Raw genomic sequence first — 6,000 nt, 5'->3', positions numbered from 1 at the left:
CAATATATAACCTTTATGTTCATCAAGTGGATGTCAAAACGACATTCATAAATGGAGATCTTGATGAGGAGATTTATATGGAACAACCAGAGGGTTTTGTTCTAAGGAAAAATAAACATAAAGTGTGTAGGCTTGTGAAATCATTATATGGTGTAGAACAAGCACCGAAACGATGGCATGAGAAGTTTGATAAAGCTATTGTTTTGGATGGGTTTAGATACAATAATGTGGACAAGTACTTATACTCTAAGATTTGTGATGGCTATGTCATCTTGGTGTGTTTATATATTGATGATTGTTGATTTTGAGTAATGAGATGAGAGACATAATAGAAACGAAGAGGTTTCTATCTACTACTTTCTAAATGAATTACATTTGAGAAGTTGATACTGTAATGTCATACAAATTCAGGATTGTTACACTGTGGGTTTACACTACTACAAAACACCTCTTATGGATCACCTTTTTAGGACACACACTTAAATGTAAGCCCTTAAAAATGTCTCTGGAATTTTTAGAACACTCTTGAAAGTCCTTTAAAAATATATTTTAGGACGCGCAATGAGTGTCCTAATAAAATATGTGGGTCCTAAAAAAAATACGAGGAATCGCTACAAGAAAAAAAATGTACATTAATGACATTGCCTTTGGAAATTAAAAAAATAATTATGAAAAAACTGGTCTTTCATGTTATTTAGGCAGGCAATGAATTTATGGGCGGGACTGAGTGAATTTGACCTACTTAAACTTTAGTTTACTATCTTCTATTCTCTCTCACATCACAAGTACTTCATCATCTCTTTCTCATTTGCAATCATTCTTCCTATCTAAGACGGTGGTAAGGGTCGACAATGGAGGCTCACTCGTTCTCCCTTTCTCAACTGCGAGGGTGTGGATGCACCGATCGGGCATCGACGGGGCTACGTGTGCGACGATCGGGGATCGATGAGATCGTGGGTGCATCTCGAATGAAGGTATTGTTTTTTCTTTCTTTCTTTTCTATTTTTTCCTTTATGAAATTTGAGTATATATTTTGATGTTTTAAGTTGATTTTTGGGTCAATGGGTATCTACTTTTGATTTCAAAATTATTTGATAATTGTTGTTTTGTTTGACAAAATATTGAATAAAAACATAAATCATACCAACCACGAGACTTTATCTTTCTTGCGAATGGCGGTGGCTCTAACCGCTATTTTGGTAGTAAATCGTCAAATTTTCACTGCAATACTTCTCAAAATCTTCTTCCTTCATTTTAAATTTCATTCCACTAAAGATACTCCCCAAAAGTTCCCTATTTTTTCTACATTTTCCCTAGAAAGTTTAACCCCTAATTACTCTCTCTTCGTGGGCATCTTGAACGTCACAATCAGGACTCCCCTTCTCTCCTCCCAGTTTCCTCCCCCTCTAACACAGTAATTAGTTTCTGATTTTGGGAACTTAGGTTTATTTTTTTTTTTACTTTTCATAGTATTGGCTTGTATTTAACTTATTGTTGTCAAAAGATATGACCTGGACATATAATATATGTTTTTGTATATTTGTTGATGTTTAATTTTTGGGTGTTTGTAATTAACCTGCAAAACATGTCGTATGCCACTTCTGTAATTCTCATGTGGTTTTACAATTTATTTATTTTCATTTTTGCTATTATAATTATCTATGGTTTTTCTTTTTTAAGTTTATTCTCTCTGAATGGTTTGAGTTGGAAGTCCAAAATTTAATCAATGCATATGCATTAACGGTGTTTGATAAATTGCCGAAAAAGATAGATGGTTTCGCTATATGATAAGAAGTTGCTACTTATTGATTACTTTTCTACATCCTAAATATAGAGGCTATATTTAATTCCTATCTGTCTTAAATATAAGATTTTAGATCCTAGAGAGTATTATTAACATATTGGCTTATAAGAATGTGTTTATTTACATTGATTATATAAATTTTATGCGTTTTGCAGTGGACAGTGGACAATTTTGAGTGCCATAGAAAGTAAGGTGCCTATGTATATAATAAGCACAAGTTCTCTTTATACATGATTGTTCTAAAGATAATTTTTTTTCATGAATCTATAGTTTACTTTAAAAGAGAAGTTAATTAGGCAATGTGAGTTTATGTCAATTTTTCAAAATACACGAACTGTACATGATATTTTAAAAGCTAATTCAAAGTTATGTATTGATGATCAGAACATCTCATTTGGTCCTATAATCTTGTTTTTTTTTTGGTTTTGCATACAAACACCATTGATACAATATTCCAAAAAAATTATTTATTTATTTTAAGATTCTACTTTAGTGTTCTAATCAAAGCATACCTTTTTCTATTCATATGCTTCTTACTTCTTTCAAGGACATTATTATTGTTGAGCTTGCTTGTTCTTAACTTGTGATTTCTTCCCTCATCATAGTGTCACACTAAAGATTTGTTGACGGTAAGAACTCGTCGACGAATTAAGGTCAGAAAACTCGAAGACTTAATAAGAAACTTATGAACTCAAAAGAACTTGTAGAAACTTAGAGAGAAATTGCAGGAGAACAATGGAAGAAAACTTGTATCTTTCTCTTAGAATAGCCTGGTGTTACAAGTATTTTCCAACCCTCTTCTTAGTTGAAGGAAGGTCCAATTTAAAGGGGAGCTCTAATGGCTCGTAGTACAAAAACGACCCCAAGGGGACAAAGAGATGGTGGTATGACATGGCACCTCAGAGGATCATGGAACATGCGTTAGTGGTGTCGGGCTCCAGTTCTGTCGGGCTTGACATTTTTCAGAGGCGTGGGAGGAGGTGTGCCTCCTCTTAGTACTTTGTACGACTACTTCTCTCCTGACTTATGTACGACCACTACTCTTCTAATGGTCGTGTCTGGTTTGTACTCTGTTCTAGCCGGGCCTTTTCCTTACATCCTCTTTACCAATGCTTTAATAAGTCCTTGAGAGCTTGAGTGTAAGATGCTCATAGCTTGAATTTGAGGAGAGACTATTCCTTCAGGCTATATGGACCTATTAAGCCTATTTACTCTCAAAATCAATGGTGGTCCTAAGATTGTACTCCAAGATTGTTGAGGTCCTTTGATTAACCTTCCTAGACTTTAGGAAGCTTCCCATGTGTTTCTTGGTCATGAGTAGGGTCAAACTAGTGCTTAGGCTTCAGGGGAGCCTTGATCTCGTCCCATGATCTCGCCCTCTTAGGCTTAGGTCGCCCCCTGAGCTCGCCCATGGGGGACTTGGTGGGCGTAGACTTTGTCCTAAGGCTCTTCTTATCGTCTTGAAGTACCTCTTGGATGACTGTCTCTTGCATGGATTCTCTTGTCATTTCTCCATGCTTACATTAGTTGCTTAGTAAAAAATAAACTTCGTGGAGGCTTGAGCTCGCCCCCAAGCCCTAGGGAGGCTTGAGCTCGCCCCCAAGCTCTAGGGAGGCACGAGTTTGATCCCCGAGGCTTTTCCTATCTCTTGGAATTCCTCTTAGGTGCTTTACTTGATGTGAAATTTTGACATCCACACTTGACCCCAGTCTATGAAAGGGCCTCTAGGCGTGCCTTATGCTTATTTTGTGACAGAACTTTATCATGCCCTTTTATGCACATGGGCTTCTTAGTAGCACCTCTTTATTTTGAAAGGGTTCCCTTTAGGACCTCTCTACTATGTGTGATTCGCGTCTATTGGTGCACCTTGAATACTTGTAATGATATGTTGAACCTTTGGGCTCTCGCTATCCTTTTATATATTTTTGTGCGAACATTTTATTTTGTGCAAGAAGCGTCCTTCTCGTCATTATGCATAGTATTATTTTTGCAAGCGTCTTCTTTGAGAGCCTTTTTGCAAATGTGTTCTTCGAGCCCCTTTTCACAAGCGCCTCTTTGAGACCCTTTTTGGTCTAGGTGACTTTGGTCGACCTATGATTATTATGAGGACCCTTTTTTGTCCTTGAGGTGATCTCCCCTTGGCTTAGGACCCTTATAGGGAGATGACACTTGTGAAACCTTGCAAGCACCTATTTTGAAGGCCCTTTTATTAATTGCGAGATATTTTTTTTTTGCAAAAACCTCCTTGAAGGACCTTTTTCCCTTCGTAAGGTGACTTGGTTGATCTAGACTCAGGGATCTCTTTGGGCTCCCCTTTTGTCTTCTTTGACATGGTCCCTTTGTAGGGTAGGTGTGTTTGTGAGGAAGTCACTTTTGAGGGACCTTTTGACTTTCTTAGACTCTATAAGGGTAGCTAATCCTTATAGATTCAAATGTTGTCTTATAAAGTTCACCGCTCACATACATATATATATTATAAGTATTTTTATATATATCTCACAAGGTCAGAAAAACGTTTTGCACTTGGCCAGACGCCTATTGAGGCTTGTGAGGCTAGGCACCTATTTTGCACATGGCTAGGTGCCTGGTGAGGCTTGCAAGGCTAGGCACCTATTTTGCACATGGCTAGGTACCTGTTGAGGCTTGTAAGGTTAGGCACCTATTTTGCACATGGCTAGGTGCCTGTTGAGGCTCGCGAGGCTAGGTACCTATTTTGCACATGACTATGTGCTTGGTGAGACTCGCAAAGCTCGAAACCTATTTTGCACATGGCTAGGTGCCTGTTGAGGCTCGCGAGGCTAGGCACCTATTTGCACATGGATAGGTGCCTAGTGAGGTTGGGTCTATTACCTTCCAAGTGGTTGATGGGATCTATCTTGCCAAGCACTTTGTTTTTCATTCTCTCTGATATGCTTTGACAATTCCAACTGACAATGGAAGTATGTGCATCATATAAGTGTCCTTGCAAATGAGAGATGTAATATATAAGGTAGGTGCTTGGCATTAGTAATAGTAGACAACGTGCAAAGGTAAGCACAATGTCATTGTCATATTACATTCTGGAGTCAACTTGGTGATCTCTTTGGATCTTATCAAGATAAATTACTTCTATGGGAAGCCAACTACAGTGAAACTTTGATTACTTACGAGGCATAACTCAAATAAAGAAAAACTGCTGCTACTGCTGCTCCTGCTGGCGGAGGTAATCCTTGATGAATCCCACTAGCTTTTCCTTGAAGCCTTCTTTTAGACATCTTCCAATCTTCAACTTGATCTTCGACTTCTCTATCACAATGATCCCTTCTACGCAGAATCTTTAGTTGTATTGGTAGAAGGATTACTGGAGGAAGGTTTGCTTTCCTCAACATGCAAGTTCTTATGGCCCTCTTCCACACGTATATATTTTTGTGCTCTTTTGAAGGAGTCATCTAAGTTTGTAACCTCCCTCTTTAGCATGTTATCCTATAACTTGCTTTCTAGACAGACTTCAGTTGATTGCCATATTGACCTCCGCTTTACTCTTACTTCCCAGCTTAGTTGCTTCCATATTGAATTTGTGTATATAGTTCTTCAGGCTTTCACTATCGCCTTGTTTTATGTTAGTGAGGCTGGTACTCAGCATAACATAATCACGGACCGCGTGGTGCCCTGAAGAAATTCGCTAGAGAACTACTTCCATGATTTGATTATTCTGAGCCTTAACCTCTTGAACTACTTGTACGCAACTCCTTTGAGTGTAATGGTGAAGCAATGACACCTTGCCCTGCTGTTGACCCCCCTTAATTTCATCAATTCATTGAAGTTGTCTAAGTGATACTTTGGGTCTGTACGAGGCTCTTTGAAGTTGGTGGGGAGTTTCTCAACCTGGATCACTCTTGTGAAGGGTGACTCATGGTTGAATTCATTGTCACCTTTGTGCCCCCAGGTGCAGTGACTATCTTGCTTTGAAGGCTTTCCATTTTAGTGTCTAGTTCTAGCCTCCTTTTGTTCAAGGAGTCCCTCAAATTTGAAGGTTTGGCCTTTCCTTTCCCCTTGTCTTCCAAAGGGGTCATAAGGGGTGTACTTCTTACATTTGACCTTCTATTGAGCTTCCCTCTTAGGTCAGGGGGTGTCTCCTTAGTGGTGACCTCGACTATGTTTCGATGACCAGCGTTGTCCCTCCACCTTTACTCTCGGGGGCACTTCATTGGCCTTGG

The 6,000-nt window shown here is 38.8% G+C and overlaps 1 long non-coding RNA gene across 1 annotated transcript in view; it reads left to right on the top strand.

Moving 5' to 3' along the window:
- The first annotated feature begins 676 nt into the window (after nt 1-676).
- LOC133821430 (uncharacterized) overlaps nt 677-6,000 on the top strand; it is a 30,391-nt gene continuing 25,067 nt past the window's right edge. The window contains exons 1-2 of the long non-coding RNA XR_009887568.1: nt 677-974; nt 1,960-1,991. This is a non-coding gene — a long non-coding RNA (uncharacterized LOC133821430). The remainder of the gene's footprint in view (nt 975-1,959; nt 1,992-6,000) is intronic.

Source organism: Humulus lupulus, chromosome 3 (genome assembly GCF_963169125.1).
Source record: "Humulus lupulus chromosome 3, drHumLupu1.1, whole genome shotgun sequence".
Lineage (NCBI taxonomy): Eukaryota > Viridiplantae > Streptophyta > Magnoliopsida > Rosales > Cannabaceae > Humulus > Humulus lupulus.
Note: the sequence above shows the minus strand (reverse complement) of the source record. Positions and strands in the feature narration are given on the sequence as shown.